The sequence below is a fragment of the Lepidochelys kempii genome, chromosome 4 (genome assembly GCF_965140285.1).
Source record: "Lepidochelys kempii isolate rLepKem1 chromosome 4, rLepKem1.hap1, whole genome shotgun sequence".
In the NCBI taxonomy this organism is placed as follows: domain Eukaryota; kingdom Metazoa; phylum Chordata; order Testudines; family Cheloniidae; genus Lepidochelys; species Lepidochelys kempii.
The window spans coordinates 67821090-67842640 of record NC_136383.1 but is presented as its reverse complement, the minus strand read 5'-3'; positions in this window follow the sequence as shown (position 1 = coordinate 67842640).

The following is a 21551-nucleotide window of genomic DNA, read 5'->3' as shown; positions in this document are numbered from 1 at the left end:
TGATCCATTAAGAGGTGTTTTTTCAACACCATCTACTGTGATTTACTCACTGATAATATACTCTCAGTTCATTTTTCAGTTTTTCCATCTATCACAGTGATGGTGACTATCAAATATCAATTTATTTCTTACAGCTCTGACATGATCTATGCTTTAAAGGTAAACTCCACCCATCAAATCTGCTAGGTAGATTTTGGATAAAAAGCAGAAATAAGAATTTTCCTCTCTTTCAAGGCAAAAACATGTATACCACCAATGATTGCATACTCTTGATAGGGATTTCTGTACTTCTCCTTCATGTTAGCCCCAACAGCTCTCTAAGGTGCATGATCTATCACAAGTAGGGCATTTCATGCCTTTGCACCATAAAAACTGCTTCCTATATTTGCCAAAATGAAAACCTTGTCAGGTGTATATGAGAACATACTCAAGTAGTATAACCAATATGTATAGCAGCCACATCAAATGGGAAGACACTAAGCAAATGGATAGACAAATGTATCCTCACACATGCTGTAGATCAGCTCATGTAAATGTCATAGAACAAACATTCAATGTGTCACACTGTCTGTGGGCACTCCCTGGAGGACATGTCATACAAGATCCAACAGAATTCAATTGGCAGCTTTGAAAGAGTGTATGTGAACAAATTAAAACATTCAGTCATACAGTTATTAACAGAGGGAACAAGAAATTAACAGGCACAAGCAAGAGAGAAAAGATTTTCAGATGAGTTTTGAAAAGAGATGGATAATAATTGAGACAAAAAGATACCCGCAGGCTGTTCCCCAATAGCTGTAGAAGAGCAATCCTTGAACCAGCATCTGCCAGATAGTGGGAAAGAGCAGACAATGAACAGCAGGACTGGTGAAGAGACAAGGGAAAGGCAACATCTATGATGATTTGCACCAGCTAGAATTTTTTTGCCACTAAGCTTTGGCAAACTCACTCAAGAATAATGTAGATAATCTCATATGAGTCTGGGGAAAAAAACCTTCAATATACCACCATATATTCTGTATATGGAACATCTATTACAGAAAACTATTTTAGGAATGTTCTAAAAATAATTGCGACAATTATTTGTAGCTTCTGCCTGTATATCAGGTACCTAGCCATAAATCAATCTTTAAATGACCCATATATCTTTTCTACATCTAAAAATAAATTAGTGAGGAAATGGCAGGTGAGCCAATCAAAGGTGCTTACTAAATGTATTTGTCACATGAATTTGCAATTTATCACTTGGATTTCACATATTTAGTCTCTCTCTCTCTTCCACAGAGATTTCATTAAGATTCAGAAGACAATATATTTGGTAATAACTGTAAGAACTGGAATGTAGCTTACAGGTAGTGACTTAGTCCTGCAGTCTTTGCTCAGTCAAAATCCACACTAAAAGCAATGGGATATTTGAGTAAAGAAGGACTATGGGATGAAATTCTGACCTATTGAAGCCAATAGAAGTTTTGCCATTTACTTCAATGATTCCAGCATTTCTCCCATAGAATCCAAGCCCAACTTAGCCCCAAAAAAACAACAAAACTTCAATAGTCAAATACTGCATAAACTATCATGTATTCCACATTTACTGGACTATTATTTACATTGGTAGGCGTAGGGAGGAGACAGAAGTTTGTCATAATTATCCGTCATTGCTATGGCTAATTTCAGTACTGATTATTGCAAATCTCAAAATGTGTGGCCTATCAAGACAGTTTAGTTTACAGTTGCTCATCATTTTTTTTATATGCTACTTCCATTCAGTTGTGTTCTCTCACATATGGTGCTCTGAAACAATCAGTAAAATGAAGACCATGTTTAACTCATATTAGTGACACATCAGTTACACTGCACTGGTTATATTTACTAAAGGGCAGCTTCCTTGTCTCTGCTGGGTCGTAAGCCTTAGGTAGGATAGCTCAGTGGTTTGACCATTGACCTGCTAAACCCAGGGTTGTCAGTTCAGTCCTTGAGAGGGCCATTTAGGGATCTGGGGCAACCCTGACCTGCAACAAAGCTAGTCTTCAAGCAGTATCATTAGTACAGCGGGCCTGCAGCAGGCTGCCTGATTAGGCACCCAGCCTGTTTGGCTGCAGGGACCAGCAGCTGACTCTTAAGGCAGAAACAGCAGCTGGCTCTAAGGTGGCAGCAGCAGCAGCTCTCTGGCTTCTCAACACTCATACCCACCACTGTGTCTGCTCCTGCCTTGCACCCAGCCTTGCCTCTGTCCTGCCCCTACTTGCCTGCTCACTCCAGTTCCTGCTCTGTGGTTTGACCCTTGGCTCCAGTTCCTGACTACATCTTTACCCTCAGCTCTGGGATCTGGTTTCTGTCTTCTGGTTTGACCCTTGACTTTGTCTTCTGACTATAGCTCTGACTCCAGCTGTGAGACCTGCTGCTCACTAGGCCCTCTACCCTCTGTGACTGCTAGGCTAGACTGCCCTCAGCCTGGTCAGCTGACACTTAGCATCTGAAATACAGTCTGCAACCAATAGGAAAACAAGACTCCATTGTCATTGGTACCTCAGGTTTATAATAAAAATGAAAATGTATGTAAATAATTCAGCTGGTGTAGTCATAGCCACATTGAATTCATTCGTTATGGTGACCTACACCACCCCAGGATCTTTTTTAAAAAACAACAACCCTAGACTGGAAGGATGAGGATGATATTTTCATTGATATGTGGATAAATTAGAAACCCAAAACTTTCTATGCTGAATCAACCATTCGCATAATGTTCCTGAATGCCACGCATGGCATTTGGGTCTCCAATTTAACTGAAAGATGTATAAAAAACCCCAAGTAATTAGACTCTTACAGCAGTCAAAACACATGGCATTTCCCCAAAAATGACTGCTCCCCATAAGATAGGCGGCTACAGCCTCTATCCTTACTTACAAGCACCATCTCTCATTAAAAGTCACCCTTCTACTGTAGCATCTGTAAACCCACCACATGCTTTCATATTAAAAAATGGCTCCTTCTTGGCTGCATGTCTAAGCATGCTCATATGCATTGGTTATTTCAGCTAAAGTTGGCATTAACTCATGGTGGTGAAATAAACTCCAGAGATTATCCTTATTTAGGGCCAGGATTCAGATACGCTTACTCACACTGAATAGCACCTTACTTTATACACAGTACCATTGACTTTGATGGGACCACTCAGGGTTAAGGTTGTACTCAATGTACCTAAGAGTATGGTCATTGGACAGTAATGTACAAAGATTTTGGTGTAAATTTCCCTCTTTTTATCAGACTACATGCTTTGGTGAATCTGCTATCATGATTAGCTGAATTGCTTTGGATGGCTGCTTAATTCCAGCAAAAAAAAATATTAATAGCTCCTCACACCCAATTTATTCTAATTTTCTGTGCTGTAGTTCAGATATGACAGCAGAGAGGGAGAGAGAACCATGTCCAGCTGTGATCTATGATGACGGGGCTGTAGGTTTGCAATGACCATACAAATGACAGAGCATCATGATAAAATACAACATTATACACAAATACATATAATTGGATTGCGATTTATTAATTAGGACACCTGGATAGCAATCAAACAACTCTGCAGTCCTCCTTCACCCCAACTTCCACAAAAACCAAAGATCAAATATAAACTTATTTTAACCTCCCCAATTCTTCAGGTAGAATAGCAAATGGAGCTATTGTTAGCTCAAACTAGCAATTGAAATACCTTTTCAAATGTGTTTTTGAAGTATTACATTATAAAAATGATCATACTAGGTCAGATCAATGGGTCAGGCCCAGTAACCTGCCTTCCAATAGAGGTCAGTGCCAGATGCTTCAGAGGGAATGAACAGAACAGGGCAATTATATAGTGATCCATCCCCTGTTGCCCAGTCCCAGCTTCTAGCAGTCAGAGATTTAGAGGCACCCAGAGCATGGAGTAGCATCTTTGACAATCTTGGCTAATAGCCATTGATAGACCTATGTTCCATGAATTTATCTAATTCTTTTCTGAATCCAGTTATTCTTTTGACCTTCACAACATCCCATGGCAACCCCTTCCACAGGTTGACTGTGTTGTGTGAAGAAGTATTTCCTTACATTTGTTTTAAACCTACTTATTAATTTCATTGAGTGACCCCCTAGTTCTTGTGCTTTGTGAAGAGGTATGTGATGGTGTGCCTGTCTCATACTGGGCTCTAAGGGGTTAATAGAGGCCTAAGGAGGCTTCACAGGAGGCAGCCAATCAGGGCCTGGCAGGCCCCTATAAAGAAGAGCTGCAGGGCTGACTAGCTTCAGTCAGTTGCTGGAGCTTGAGGAGGACTGTTGCTATGTGAACTGAAGGGAGCTAGCACCCTGGGCAGAGCTAGTACATCAGGCAGAGACCCAGAGAGCTAAAGGCAGCTCCTGACAGGCTGCAGGAAGAGCTCTGCAAATCCATGGGTATCTGCTTTATATCCATGAACCATTTTTATAGATACAAATTTTGTATCTGTGCAGGGCTCTGCACAGACTCACCAGAACAGAGTGGCTGTCACACAGCTTGCAGGCTCCAGCTCACAGCTGCAGGGGTAGCCCACTGGGAGTTATAGTCCCCACCTTGCTTGGACAGAGGAGGTAAACTACAACTCCCAGAAGGGAGTGAGCCAAGAGCCATTTTGAAAGAGGTGTGGTTTGTAATTTAAACTAGCGGGCGGCAAGGGCACATGCTAAGAAGAGAATAGTTATTGCTGCTCTCTGCCTGAGCTGAGTTTGCATGCATTACAGCCCCTGCCCCCCACAGAGGGTGGTGCTGCACACAAGGGTCCAGGATTGTAGCCTTCCTACCTAGAGTGGGAAATGAGGCACAGTGAGAGTGGGGCAGAAGGTCTCTGGGGAGAAGTGGGGGGATGGTTGGGTGCTGGAGGCTTGGCACAGCCCAGCGTCACTGCTGCACAGTGACATGTGGAGCTGTTTAAAGTCCTGCAAATCTAGATATCCGCATATGTTGATATCCGCAGACAACTTTTGTGGATTGGATGTGGATACACTTTTTTTTGTATCCACTCAGGACTCTAGCTGCAGAGATCTGCAGGCTGAGGCCCTGTGACAAAGACAAATCTACTGAGGAGTTGAGGGGGTGCAGCAAGCAGCAGCCTTCTACAGGGTCCCTGGGCCGGGACCCAGAGTAGTGGGTGGGCCCGGGTCTCCTCTCCCCCCCACACCTTCACCTCTGGGGAAGTGGCTAGGAAGACTGCAGTCGCCACTGCAAGATGTAGCTGGACAGAGATTGCAGAGACATCCCCCAGAAGGGGGGAGTACAGTGTGCAACATGGCTAGAGGGCTGTATCACTGAAGAGGACCCTGTGGTCCTGGGAGGGATGTGGGTTCAGGAGCAGAAGAGGTGATGGGCTGACCACTACCAGAGCAGGATGCACTGGCTACCAGAGCAGGATGCACTGGCTACCAGAGCTAATTCCCATATCGGCCACAAGGAGGCACTGGAGTGGTGTGTGAATTCCATTACAGGGTAAATAACACTTCCTATTCACTTTCTCCATACCATTCATGGTTTTATACATCTCTATCATATCCCTCCTTAGTTGTCTCTTTTCTAAGCTAAACAGCTCCCGGCTTTTTAATCTCTCCTCATATGGAAGCTGTTCCATATACTAATTATTTTTATTGCCTTCCTCTGTACTTTTTCCTGTTCTACTATCTTTTATTTTTTTTGAGATGGGGTGACCAGAACTGCACACATTATTTAAGGTGTGAGTGTACCATGGATTTATATAGTGGCACTGTGATATTTTCTGTTTTATCTATCCTTTTCCTAATGGTTCCTAACATTGTCAGCTTTTTTGACTGCCACTGCACATTGAGCAGATGTTGTCAGAGAACTATCCACAATGACTCCAAGATCATTCTTGAGTGGTAACAACTAATTTAGACCCCATCGCTTTGTACATATAGGTAGGATTATGTTTTCCAGTATGCAGTACTTCGCATTTATCAACACTGAATTTCATCTGCCATTTTGTTTCCCAATCATCTAGTTTTGAGAGATCCCTTTCACTCTTAGTTAAATCCAAAGCTGACTTCAATCTTGAGTAATTGTGCATTGTCTGCAAATTTTGACACTTCACTGTTCACTCCTTTTTTACAATTCATTGAATACATTGGGCAGAACAGATCCTTACAGAACCCTGCTATATACCTTTCTCTATTGTGAACACTGACCATTTTTTTCCTACTCTGTTTCCTATATTTCAGCCAGTCACTGATTCATAAGAGGGAAGCTCCTAACTGCTTGTTTACTTTGCTTAAATGCCATTGGTGTGGGTCTTTGACAAAGGCTTTCTGAAAATCCAAGAACACTATATCAACTATATCAAGTCATGCTTGCATTATTTTTGCAATCTTCCTCCATACCGTACTGTAAATCATCAGGCCACTTATGTATGTTTGTGACGCTGTATTTCCTAACCTGTAGCATCAGCACAGGACAATTCTCCACTCCCATGCACACCAGGGAAGAGAGATCTGCAGCACCACAACATACCAAAGAAAGTTGAAATGTAGATTTGCCAAGGATGTTGCCAGTGCATGTGTGGAATCTACTGGCCTCAATTCATTGCAGGAGAGCAATGGGCCATGTCTGTTAATTCCTCTAAACCTTCAGTAGACAGATGCTTCCTGGATGTGCCTTGGTGTCTTGGCCCTTTTTTTGACTCAGGAGGTTTGGATTTGCCCTGCACTCTGTAGCAGTTGCATGAGAGCATAGCCCAAATAAAAGGGCTCACTTCCTCAGACCTTGGTTTCATATCCCTGTGACTATTAAACCAAAAAGCTATATACTGATTAGGATGACTGTGTCTACTTTTCCCTTTTATTTTTTTGTTGTCACTATTGTTTAAATAATTTTAGCATATGAGTCACACAAACTGACAATCTCAATTTTGTAAGTTGGGGACCTTGTGTCAGGCAATTATTGTACATGATATTACTGTTATCGCTTGTGATTGTGCAATTCTCCCTGTGAGAGAACAACATTTCATGTGCAGAGAGGTGGAGGCAAACCACTGCTTGACAGAATACTATAGCACCTACCAGTAATAATTTTTATTCACTCTCATTTGAGGAAAATGCTCTAAGATTGTACCTTTTGCATAACAATTTGCATATATCTCTCTGGAGTGAGCCACACTGTTTTATTTTTACTCAGTGCCTGGCCAAGGTGCATAGCTAATGTTGGGTGAATTATGCTTTTTCAGGCTTAGATGTCCTGGAAAATAGAATACTAGAATTTACATGATTTCTGCATTCAAGTCATTGAGAGTTCATAGTCCTATTAATGAGCTAATCACAGATGGCTCCAAAATACTTCCTTCTCCTAAGTACAGAAGTAATCAGTGGTAAAAGTTGTAGTCATAAGGTTGTTACTGTAATAGCAATAGGTAAATCAGATGAAGAAAAGGCTATGGACCAGATCCTCAGGTGTTCTAAACTAGTATAGATCCACTGAAAACAGTGGCATTATGCCTCTTTACACCAGGTGAGTACCTGCCCTTATATTTTTATGACAGTGGTCATAAGAGTGTTACATGACTGTCATATGATATGTCAAATATACTTGGAGTGACATATCACAAAATCACTGAGAGCAGCCTGACAGACTCAGCACGGTGCATTTAGATGAATATTTGGAAAAACTCATGCTCATTGTCTGCTGTTAATTCAGGCAGCCATTGCTTGACTTGTTTGTATATGTAACACCTATTAAGACTTCAACATACTGTCACGGAACCAAATGTTTAGCGTACTTTTGACTCAATAACAGGATTGTTTCTATTAGGAGAGGAAATTATTAAGCAGCATACACAAGATGAATACATCATCCAGATCTGCAGTTATTTACAAATGTACAATGCCACAGATAGGGTTGGAATAGGAATGATACGAGAGCAAAAGGAGTAGAATTCTCCATGTTTCTGTCCTTGGGTCATTCTCAGAGTTCCACTCTTTCCTTAGTTGTTTGCTTTTTATGATTTTGCTCATTGCTCAGGCTCTGAATGTAGAACGCCATCCCTGTCACAGAAAACCGTTTTGTTCTTATTCCACAATATGCTGTCCAGGATCATTCCAGTGAGGCAGACCTCTCTGCTGTTTGGAGCTACTGCAGAAGGATTATGCCCTGCTAAGGCATCTTCACAACACTCTGGAGATGAAAAGAGGCCTCAAAGGAGTCAAAAATAGTCCCTAGAGTAATTCCCTAGTTCAGGACTGGGTGTAATGGCAGTATAGGTGTTCATACACAGCCCTCTGTGTAGTAGCAGCTGGAAGAGTGAGTGGAGGTGGGAGAGAATGGTCCAGCTGAGCTGGAGCACTCTTTCTTCTAGCTATTCTGGGCTGTAGATAGCTTGCTGGCAGCTATAAGGAAACTGCTTTATATTAGAACAGCTCCTACAGTAGCCAAGAATCTGGGAATAATTGGCCTCCTTTGTCTCCCCTTCTCCTTGGCTGTGCCTTCTGTACTGAACCTCTCAGGAAGCACACCACATCCTCAGCAGATCTAGGGCCACTATATGTACCACAGAAAAGAAGCTTCTTAGCAGTGAACAGCCCATTATTAACCATTCAGTGTCTGGCTTAATTCTTCCAGCATTGATTTGGAGGCACCTATGACTGGGCCAAATCGTGAAGTATGGTCTTCGTTCAGCTTTTAACTCCAGCCTTGGTCAGGCAAATGCCCATGGAATGAAGACAGTACATTTGGCTAAACCAGTGTTTCTCAAACTTGGGACGCTGCTTGTTCAGGGAAAGCCCCTGGCAGGCTAGACTGGTTTGTTTACCTGCCGCGTCCACAGGTTCAGCCGATTGCGGCTCCCAGTGGCCGTGGTTCGCCACTCCAGGCCAATGGGGGCTGTGGGAAGGGCGGCCAGCATGTCCCTTGGCCCGTGCTGCTTCCCGCAGCCCCCATTGGCCTAGAGCGGCGAACTGCGGCCAGTGGGAGCCACAATCGGCCAAACCTGTGGATGCGGCAGGGCTTTCCCTGAACAAGCGGCAAACCGGCTTTGAGAACCACTGCTCTGAAGTGTTTTTTCTTTAGTCAGTAAAATAGATTGAATGATGAGTATTGTTTGTTCTGCCTGGAAGCATTCCTCATTGTATTTTTCCAGGGAAGAAGCAGATACATTGAAAAAGTGCTATGAGATATTTAAGAAACACAAATAGGGATAGCTTTGACTTTGCCTTTCAGATGATGAGACCCAGTAAGCATGTCTAGTAGCACAGACATACCTCTCAACCCGCCCAAATGCGGAACATAATGTGTGAAAAAGACACAGAATAAGGGAGGAAGAATCACTTGTATTAAATATACACTGGGAATTATTCCTTCAGTGTGAATAACTTTTTCGAAAATTCCACTTACATAATTCTTTATTTCTGATACAAATAATTTTCAACCATTAAAATGATAGGACATCAAATCTGTGTGGGATGTAAGCAACTTTGGAAATAAAATGAATGAGATCCCCCTCAAATGAAGTGTGGGAGCACAGAGCCCAACATATTGATTTAACACTCAGAGTAGAGGGCCACTTTCTGGAGCACAAGTACTACTTTCTACAATAGCTTGAATCTCCTTGGAAGTCTCTGTCCAGTCACCAAGTAGGCCAAGCTCTGCTTAAGCTATAAAATGTGATGAGAACACATAAATAGAGTGGGTGCAGGTCACATTGCTTTCTGTACTTGAAAACTGGCATGTTAACATTGGGTAGTGTGGTAGTAGTCAGGCCAAGGTACTAACAAACTTCAACAGGACTTTACTTTTTAAAGTGGAAACCTCTTTTCCAAGCTGCTGCTGCACCCTCAGTAGCTCTCTCAGCCTCTTCAACTCCTCCCCACTCCTTCCTGTTTCCTGTCCTTTCAGACTCCCAACAGCCAGTGCTCCCAATTCTAGTAATTACAAGCAACATCTAAACACCACATTCTCACCTCTCTTAAACTCTCCCAGTTACAATAAACATTGTTGTTCTAACCATAGGAACAAATAAAAAACAAGGCACTATGCTGTTGACAGAATTATTACACTAAAAACACTATAGATAGTCTCTAGTCCAGACAGGTTGTTGTCTGGGTCTGACAGGCCGTCTCTCAAGCCCCGGTTCCAGTGCAATGTCTTGTTGTGTTGATACTATGGTGAAGTCATCCAGTGCAGACTGGGTGTTGGCATAATCTTCTCTTGGTGCATAGGCAGGTGCAAGATAAGAAGCATTCCATACCCGCCCATCAAAAAGTTGATAGGTGTAAGGTCCCTTCTTCTCTATGATTTTAAGAGGAGCTGTGAATTTATGGTCCCCTTTGCATAAAATTCCAGGTTTTCATATTCTAATGAAGGAACCACACTGAAACTTTGATTCCCTTAAATCCACACAAAGGCGAATGCCTCCACCCTTCTTCTGCATCACTACTCTAGGTGAAACCCACTCCGAGGAGTTAATCTCTTCAATAATGTCCTCTTGAACAAGTTTTCTAAGTTCCTCTGAAACAGCTTCCCTGACTGAAAATGGTAAGCGCCATAATTTCTGTTGTACAGGCATCACATTATTCCGCATTTTAACTTTATGCAGAAACCCATAAGCACAGCCGAGTTTCTCCTCAACCTGGTGTTGGGTCCCAGCTGAAACTGTTGTGTGTACCACAAGAGTGCTTTGCTGAGGAAGATCAATTCATTCATTAACTATCCTGAGATTTAAAGCAGCCAATAAATCTCTGCCAAGGATAGGAGTGCCTTTGCGGACAATGTAGAACTCTGCAGTTACACAGCAATCACCAAAAGTAACTATTGCTGGCAGGCAGCCACGTACTGGAATATGGTTTTTCAAATAGCACATCAAGTGAAGCTTGGGTTCAGTCAGAGGCACGTCTTTAAAGTAATGCAAATAGATGGAATCAGGTAGTATAGATACTGCTGAGCCAGTGTCCAACGTTAGTTGAATAGAGTGTGATTTGCCTGAGGGTATGGCGGAAACATTTACTATGCACTTTATTTGTTCTGGAATATGTGCCGTTGTGATTTTGTCCACGCTCAGCACAGTAAGATCTGGTATTTTAGCTGCATGCACCCGTTGATTGAATTGGCTGCTGCGACATACTTTAGCAAAATGCACAATCTTTTTGAAATGATTGCACTGAGCTACTTTTGCTGGACATCCTGTTTAGCTTGCAAGGTGTTGTGGGGATCCACAGCAAAAGCATGCTTTTACTGTATTTTAAATTTGCTGATTTGGTAGTTTTTCATCAGTTTTCCTCTTGTAATTGTTTGTCTGCAGCGACAGTGAACTTTTCTGCAAAGGAGTCACAGCCTGGACTGTGCCTCCTGTATTCATGCTCTTTATTTTGGCTTCAGCTGTAGCTGACTCAATCTGGGTAGCAATGGTTATTGCTTTTTCTAGTGTAAGTTGCGGTTCTAGAAGTAAACGTTCTCTTACACGAAGCATGGTTGTTTTCTCAATGAGCTGGTCTCTAATCATCTCATCTGCCATATTCCCAAAGTCACAAGTTACAATCAGACTCCCCAGGGAAGCAATATACTGAATTATAGTCTCCCCTGGTTTCTGCTCACACTGGCGAAATCTGTAGCAATTAGCTACTACATTCACTTTTGGTACAAAAAAGTTCTTTAATGCAGTGAGTGCAGTCTCATATTTATCATCTGCAAGGGGAAAAGTGTAAAATATACGCTGCCCTTCTGCTCCAAGGCAGTGGATTAGAGCACGCTTTCTTACTTCAGAAATCTCTGTAGCACTGATTGCAAGCAGATAAGTCTCAAACATATGGATCCAGGCAGTAAAAGCAATTTGAGGCTCACCTGGGCTTTGTAGAAAGGGTGCATGTGTGTTCAGAGACAGAAGATCCATCCTAGTCACCAAAATGTTGTAATAGCCAGACAAGGTACTAACAAACTTCAATAGGACTTTAAAAAATAAAGTGGACACCTCTTTTCCAAGCTGCTGCTGCACCCTCAGTAGCTCTCCCTCAGCCTCTTCAACTCCTCCCCCCTCCTTCCTGTTTCCTGTCCTTTCAGACTCCCAACAGCCAGTGCTCCCAATTCTAGTAATTACAAGCAACATCTAAACACCACAAGTAGTTAACAGATTGCCAAACTCATGCTGATTAATTGTTAATATGAAAGCCTTTACATTAAGAAAAGGAATTGCTATCTGAAACTTCTTGAAGGGGTCTATTGTTTATAGATTTTTTGGAAGTGAATGAGAAAATTAATAAACTATATTCTTGCCTTCCTCTTATAAGTTATTCACTGAATGTTCCATTTTAATGCAGTTTATGCCTTTACCAGCATTTTAGTGTTTCACTGTAGAAGGGAAAAATGAGCCCTTTATCATTCATATTGAAAAAAAACTTAAACTTTAATCTACTCAGTCAGTAACTGTTATTTGATCTTAAAGGATGGCACTCATAAACTATGGAACAGCAAGGAATAAAACATGCTTTATGGTGTAAATGTTAGTGTGTCTCCTATTTACTGAAGGGGACAACATTACATAGATTCATTATAATGGATTTTAGTGGCACTTGCATTAAGCAGAATATTTTAATCCTAGATTAACTTCAAGGCTGAATGATGTACATGGTACCTTCTCCTTTTGTCCAAGTCTTCATTTTATTTGAATCACATTATATGAAAAACTAGTGTCAGGACATATGCATATGCCAGCAGCGGTGAAGGGATTAATTAAGATTATCCCCATGGAAAGGAGGGACCATGTAGGTGTCGGGAAAGTTATGAGTAACTTGTATATGTGGTTTTGTAATTATTTTGGAGCACAAACTGTACTGCCCTCAATTCACAAGCTTAACTCCGATTTGAGCAGCTTTTAATGCTCTGGGTACTTTTTGGCTCATTGTCCATTTCAAAGCATAAATTTCTGGTTATTACATATTGAAAAGAAACTCTTTTTCCCCCTATATACTTATCTTTGTTCCTTTCCCACCATCCCATGGTGTGAAGGGGTTGTAAAGCTGTCCTAACAGGGCAGCTGGGGATTCCCCATGTGTTTGTGACTCTCAGGCTTCTGAGGAACTGGCTCTGGTCTGGGGGAGATTTTTTACTGTGGGATTATTGTAGGGAGTAGATAATTAAAACAAAAAACAGCTACCATTGGCAACACCTGTTAGTATATGCAATTTTTGAGACTGAGAAAATGCTTGGGGATAGTTGGGGATTGGTCGTGCTTTGAGCAGTGGGTTGGACTAGATGACCTCCTGAGGTCCCTTCCAACCCTGATGTTCTATGATTCTATGATTATAGCACCTCATTGATATTACACTGTTGGAGAGAAATAGGTGTTGCAACAAACTGCAGAAGTTTAAATATGTATTTAAGATTTGTTAACAAATATTTTGTAGAGCGGGTCAAAAGTCAGAGTATCCACACTACAGGAAATTCTGATGTTTCAAACATTTAGTTGGGGCCGAAAGGTCAAAATGCCAAAATTTTTCACCAAATGGATAGTTCAGAAAAATTGATTTGAAAATGTCAAAGTTTTTCTTTTCAATATTTTCTATCAGAATAAACATTTCCAAATCAGCCTGTCAAACAAAATCACAACCTTTTGTCTCAGCTAAATTTGAACTGCGTCAATTGCATCTAGTGATGAACCCAAGTCATGAGACTCCCATGATGCACCAGAGTGGTTCAACCACCAGACTGGTTCAATAAGAAAGGAGACTGTGGTACATCATGGGAGACGTACTCCAGCTAGGGAACCTGGCCTGTAGTGGAGAATGGGGTCATGAGAAACCTGAATTATGGCTCCCATGAGACAGCATGGCAGTTCAGGTTAACAAAGACTAATGCTAACCTGACCCAAAACAAATTTTAATTTTCCATTGGAAGAATTGAAAATAAATATCATCATCAACAAAATTGTAATTTTCCTGGAGAGGATTTTGATGACATGGAAATGATATTTTCCATTGGGTTTTTTTCCATCAAAAAGTTTTTTCACTTAGCCCTGCTCTCTAGTGGTTGGCTTACATACTGGAGGATATCTATGGAAAGGGTTATTATATTTTTTTTAATAAAAATTAGATTAGGTGGAGTGTGCAGCAGACATCAGAATTCTCTGGAACAATTGCTGCCATGAGATATCATGAAGCCCACACTTTAAGATATGTAACCCTGAATAACTTCAAAACTGCTATACCACTGATACAGGAGTGGATCTGTCATGAGTACAGTTCAAATGTTATTAATATACACATAACATACAACATAGCTATTATAGAGGACAAAGAACACAAATTAATGTGATTGCAAAGAGGAGCTCTAGGATCTTGTACAGAAAAATGAAGTTTTCACAGTGGCTGAACTTTTTTGGACAACTGCCCATTGTGTTCCCCAGAGGCTGTAATTTCTACATGTTCCCTACCTTTTCTGTGTGGGTCAAACACTTGAGTTTGAGCCCTGTTTAATACAGATTACCCTGGACTTCAGAAAAGCAGACTTTGACAATCTCAGGGAACTGATGGGCAGGATCCCCTGGGAGAATAACATGAGGGGGAAAGGAGTCCAGGAGAGCTGGCTGTATTTTAAAGAATCCTTATTGAAGTTACAGGGACAAACCATCACGATGTGTAGAAAGAATAGTAAATATGGCAGGCGACCAGCTTGGCTTAACAGTGAAATCCCTGCTGATCTTAAACACAAAAAAGAAGCTTACAAGAAGTGGAAGATTGGACAAATGACCAGGGAAGAGTATAAAAATATTGCTCGGGCATGCAGGAGTGAAATCAGGAAGGCCAAATCATACCTGGAGTTGCAGCTAGCAAGAGAAGTTAAGAGTGACAAGAAGGGTTTCTTCAGGTATGTTAGCAACAAGAAGAAAGTCAAGGAAAGTGTGGGCCCCTTACTGAATGAGGGAGGCAACCTAGTGACAGAGGATGTGGAAAAAGCTAATGTACTCAACGCTTTTTTTGCCTCTGTCCTCACGAACAAGGTCAGCTCCCAGACTGCTGCACTGGGCAGCACAGCATGGGGAAGAGGCAACCAGCCCTCTGTGAAGAAAGAAGTGGTTCGGGACTATTTAGAAAAGCTGGACGAGCACAAGTCCATTGGGCTGGATGCACTGCATCTGAGAGTGCTAAAGGAGTTGGCGGATGTGTTTACAGAGCCATTGGCCATTATCTTTGAAAACTCATGATGATCAGGGGAGGTCCCAGACAACTGGAAAAAGGCTAATGTAGTGCCCATCTTTAAAAAAGGGAAGAAGGAGGATCCTGGGAACTACAGGCCAGTCAGCCTCACCTCAGGCCCTGGAAAAATCATGGAGCAAGTCCTCAAGGAATCAATTCTGAAGCATTTAGAGGAGAGGAAAGTGATCAGGAACAGCCAGCATGGATTCACCAAGGGCAAGACATGCCTGACTAATCTGATTGCCTTCTATGTCAAGATATCTGGCTCGGTGGATGAGGGGAAAGCAGTGGACGTGTTGTTCCTTGACTTTAGCAAAGCTTTTGACATGGTTTCCTACAGTATTCTTGCCAGTAAGTTAAAGAAGTATGGGCTGGATGAATGGATGATAAGGTGGCGAGAAAGTTGGCTAGATTATCGGGCTCAATGGGTATTGATCAATGGCTCCATGTCTAGTTGGCAGCCGGTATCAAGTGGAGTACCCCAAGGGTCGGTCCTCGAGCCAGTTTTGTTCAAAATCTTCATTATGATCTGGCGGATGGTGGGGATTGCACCCTCAGCAAGTTTGCAGATGACACTAAATTGGGAGGAGAGATAGATATGCTGGAGGGTAGGGATAGGATACAGAGGGCCCTAGACAAATTAGAGGATTGGGCCAAAAGAAATCTGATGAGGTTCAACCAGGACGAGTGCAGAGTCCTGCACTTAGGACGGAAGAATCCCATGCACCTCTACAGAGTAGGGACCGAATGGCTAGGCAGCAGTTCTGCAGAAAAGGACCTAGGGGTTACAGTGGACGAGAAGCTGGATATGAGTCAACAGTGTGCTGTTGTTGCCAAGAAGGTCAATGGCATTTTGGGCTGTATAAGTAGGGGCATTGCCAGCAGATCGAGGGACGTGATCATTCCCCTCTATTCGACATTGGTGAGCCCTCATCTGGAGTACAGTGTCCAGTTTTGGGACCCACACTACAAGAAGGATGTGGAAAAATTGGGAAAACGTCCAGCGGAGGGCAACAAAAATGATTAGGGGACTGGAACACATGACTTATGAGGAGAGGCTGAGGGAACTGGGATTGTTTAGTCTGCAAAAGAGAAGAATGGTGGGGGGGGGGGATTTGATAGCTGCTTTCAACTACCTGAAAGGGGATTCCAAAGAGGATGGATCTAGACTGTTCTCAGTGGTAGCTGATGACAGAACAAGGAGTAATGGTCTCAAGTTGCAGTGGGGGAGGTTTAGGTTGGATATTAGGAAAAACTTTTTCACTAGGTGGGTGGTGAAATGCTGGAACGCGTTACCTAGGGAGGTGGTGGAATATCTTTCCTTAGATGTTTTTAAGGTCAGGCTTGACAAAACCCTGGCTGGGATGATTTATTTGGGGATTGGTCCTGCTTTGAACAGGGGGTTGGACTAGATGACCTCCTGAGGTCCCTTCCAACCCTGATATTCTATGGTTCTATGATTCGTGGAAAGGTGTACTAAGGAAACATCTTTGGATGTTGCAAATGCTGCACTAAACTCAGTCCAGGCCCAAGATGAAGGGCTTGTATCCTGGATAGCTACTATCCTTATGGATGATACTGTACTGGGTCAACACTTAGACCCATCTTTTTGGGAAGTCCTAAGTAAAGCAATGGAAGATGGCCCAATAATGAAAGCAATTCTTGGAGCAAAAGCCAAAGGATACAGGCCACCAATATGGAAAAGATGCAGGGCAGGCCAGGTTTCTGCTTTATTGTGTGTGGGGGGGGGGAGGTAGGGGGGGGGCACGGAACTGTACCTTGATAATGATAGAGTCATGTGATAAGAAGGGAGTAGCTTCTTTTTATGGACACCCAGCCAGCCAGTTAGCTATAAAATCCCTCTTGGTGGCTGTTCTCTGCTTGCTTTACCTGTAAAGGGTTAAAAAGTCCCCAGGTAAAGGAAAGGGAGTGGCCACCTGACCAAAAGAGCCAATGGAATGGCTAGAACTTTTAAAATTGTGGGGAGGGGACGGGGGAGAAAGCTTTTCCTTTGTCTGTTGTTCTCTCTTGGCTGAAGAGACGGGACAGCAGGAATGCGGTAAAAAGTTTGGACCAGGTATGAAAAATAATCTTCCATACCTAGAATGATTCACTGGGACATGGAATGTTTAGATAGATGTGAACACGTTTGTTTCTTTATTTTGTCTTGTGGATTCCTCTGTGCTAAGATCAGGTATATTTGTTTTCTTTTGTAACATTAAGCTGGACCTCAGGGAGCCATTCCTGGTGTTTAACACTTTTCAGTTGCTCTATAAAATCTAGCAAAAGCCTAAGTTCCAGGTGTATTTTCTTTCTTTTGTTTTTCAACAAAATTACCTTTTTTTAAGAACAGGACTGGATTTTTGGTGTCCTAAGTGGTTTGTGCGTATGTTTTTCAATTAGCTGGTGGCAACAGCTGGGTTTCCCTTTTGTTTATTTTCTTTCTTGGCTTCGCCCAGGGGCCTCAGGGAAAACTTCCCACGTGAGTTTTTCCAGGATTTGCAAGAGGCAGTTTTATTTACTTTGGTGGTGACCTTTACCAAGCCAAGGTCAGAGAAAAGCTGTAACCTTGGGAGTTTAATACAAGCCTGGAGTGGCAAGATTTAATTTTTAAAATCCTTGCGGGCCCCCACCTTCTGCCCTCAAAGTGCCAGAGTGGGGAATCAGCCTTGATATTCCTTTACCACAAAACTACTACCTGCAACCAGTTGGTAGTACTTGAAAGGAACTAAAGCCAAGTCAGTGTATAGTTACAGGAAAACATGGGTCATCTTGGTGAAGACTGTTTGTTTCTATTGGCCGCATCTGAAGGAGGATATTGAGGGCTGAGGATATTGAGTCAGGTCTGTCAATGCCTGCAAGCAATATACCAAAGCCCCATTATGTTTTATTGACACTATGGAACCATTTGAGCTAGCTTCAATTGATTTTCTTCACTATGAGAAAAGCATCAGGGGTTCTAAGTATACCCTGATTTTACAGACCACTTTACCCAGTTTGCACAGGCTTATCCCACAAGGAACAAACCTGGGAAAACTGCAGCTGACAAAATTTTGAATAATTTGTTTTGAAATTTGTAGTTCCTAAATGAATTCACCATGACCACCGTGGTGAATTTGAAAACCAGATGTTCCATAAGCTGCAGCTGTATTGCCAGGTTGTGGGATTGAGAAAAACCCCATATCATCCTGAGGAAAATGGGTAAACTGAGTGAATTGCTAGTAGTGTTCTATTAATGTTGAGAATGCTCCCTGAAGACCAGAAATTGAATTAGTCTTTAAACATGCTTATATATGCTTATATCGGTACATATAACAAAACAACAGGATTATCTCCAGTCTATCTTTTTTTATGGGAGGGCTTCGTGTTTCCCAATAGACATTATATTTTACTTAATGAGAAATCAGTGAAGAACTGTGATTAAAAGTGGAAAGCATGGGTAAGAGTGGGTAAGAGACGCTTTTGATTTAGTCAACGAACACTTCAGAAAGTCTGCTGCCACAAACAAGGATTACCATCATAGCACTGCTCAAAATATCACTACTTCCCCAGGAGATCATGTTCTTTTTTCTGGAATTTGTCAGTGTGTGTGGGGACCTGCAAAACCAAAAGCCTGTTGGGGAAAAAGCAGATTCATACTATTACCAAAAAAATAGGGGATCAGCCAGTATATAAAGTAGTCCCAGATAGTCAGCAGGGAAGTGCAGTACCTTGCAAAAACGTGTGCGTTAAGGACACACCTGCCATTGCTTCAGTCATCATACAAATATTCTGAAACATTGTCACTGTTTCAGGACACACATTAGGGGCCACTAATGTGTGTCAGAGCCACACAGAAAAAAGACCTTAAATGGTAAATTCTTCTGAAACTAACATCTCTTTAAATCCCCTTCTGCAGAACAGAGAGGAAACCGGCAGTAGGAAAAAGAAAAGAAGCCTGCCCGTACACTGATTATGCCACTCTCAAATAAACCAGGAAATCATGTAATTGCAAGACATTGCATGATCTTTAAACAGAACTATCAAGAAAACCAGATGACAAGTGTGAGGTTCCACAAATTGCAGTCCTGAGGAATCTAAACACAAAGTATTGGGAACTAAAATTATAGGTCATTATTGGAGTAATGTGATTGAGACCCCTGTTGTGCAAAAAAATAGAAAGATATGTTTTTTGCATCAAAGAAAGTACAATCTGAGGGCTCAGTTGTGGAGTTATAAGTAAAAGCAGTGCATAACTGGGACAGTGCAGCTATGATGAAAGTCATAATTTGGTCTTTGTTCTCCCATTTCTCTACCCTTTGTCACCTGGAACAGATCTCTTGCCCCTTATTTGACAGCTGCACTGTCATGTCATCTTGGGGAAGAGGTGGGGTCAAGACTCTATTGAACTTACTGAGTTTTAGTAACCCAATAGATGCTCTGATCGAATCTACAGTGCTCAGTATCAAAGACTATGGTGCACATGAGTGTTATAACAGCAAAACTAACCATTTACACAGCTTGAAAAGGATTAGGCCTGTATTATACAAAGAGACAGTTAAAGCATCTGAGTGAAACATTAATATTCCTCTAAGCTTAATTTTTTTAAGAAGACCTTTGTGCTACTTTTGCTGAGACTAGGCTGTTGTGTTTCAGAGAAGCTGATCTCTCCATTGAATTTTAAAACAAATCACTGTGTACCTAAACTATCTTTCTATCTATTACTTGTTTTATGGTACTGCTTAATTTTTCTGTCATTCTATAAATTATAAATGTAAAGAGAGAACTCCTTTGCTTTTGCTGCAGGCAGTGTTTTGATATTGTAAGCCTTATGTCTAAACCCTGATAAGAATTGTAGGGTAGATGTATTATGCCCTGTCTTTCTCTTCTCAAAGGAGCTTCTGAAGTCTGGGCAAGAAACAAAATATTTCTGTTTCAACATGGGAGTCTAGGAACTGTCTTTCAAAGCACTCAGTGTTTTCCACTTTCATACGCAGAAAGCAAATGACCTCTCAGAACACAATCAGATACATTACTGCAGAGTATCTCCCACACACCAATGACCTCCTCTATAGAGGGAAAGGAAAGTGAAGTAGAATGCTGCTGTAATATGAGGAAACTGCAGTTGTCATGCTAAACTGTGGGCTGAGTGCAACTTGAAACATCACAAGATAACCGTGGGCTCTAGTTAATCAAGCATGACATGTAAGGAAAGAGTAAAATCACCATACTCAGCAGAATAAGACAGACCATTTAAAATGGTAATACAATCAGTCATCTCATTTCAACACTGACACCCTTCAGCATTTGCTCATGTCAGTCATCTTGTGCAGATTGTCAGCTGAGTATCAAAACAAGCATGACGGGCAAATAAATATGAGTCTGAGCAAATATTCTCCTGCAGGAATCAAAGACAAATATTCTCCTGACAGGAACTCTCTGATACTGATGATTGAGTTTTTATTCAGTGACTAGATTGCCTGGGTTATTCCTTGCCAGGCCATGCATTTCAGATGGCTTATATAGATTTCTGGTAAAACTCCCCAAATCACATCTGTGTTTTAGGAAAATAAGTTTAACCCCTTGTATTACACTGGACAGCTCCCCAAATGATGCTTTCTAAAGCAATTTTGGGTGCATGTTTCTGGCTTAATACTAAGAATGCATTGGGTAGGGTTTAAATAGATGAGCTAGAGAGTAAGGATACAGGCAAAAATAACCTGAGCTGGTCCTGTCATGTTTCTCTACTATCTCAAATGAGTTAGTCAGGATTAGGTGGGAAGCTAATGAGTTTCATGTAAGGAGTGGGGTTGAGTTGGGAACCCTAATGCTCAAGGATATATAAACTTTGTCACCGGTCTTCATGGTAGACATTGGTAACATAGGGGATAAAGTGTGGATTTGCTACAGGCTTGGGGCTTGATCTACTGAACATTAATATACTGTTGGATTGTGTGTACTGGCATTGTATAGAATCATAGAATATCAGGGTTGGAAGGGACCCCAGAAGGTCATCTAGTCCAACCCCCTGCTCGAAGCAGGACCAATTCCCAGTTAAATCATCCCAGCCAGGGCTTTGTCAAGCCTGACCTTAAAAACCTCTAAGGAAGGAGATTCTACCACCTCCCTAGGTAACGCATTCCAGTGTTTCACCACCCTCTTAGTGAAAAAGTTTTTCCTAATATCCAATCTAAACCTCCCCCACTGCAACTTGAGACCATTACTCCTCGTTCTGTCATCTGCTACCATTGAGAACAGTCTAGAGCCATCCTCTTTGGAACCCCCTTTCAGGTAGTTGAAAGCAGCTATCAAATCCCCCCTCATTCTTCTCTTCTGCAGGCTAAACAATCCCAGCTCCCTCAGCTTCTCCTCATAACTCATGTGTTCCAGTCCCC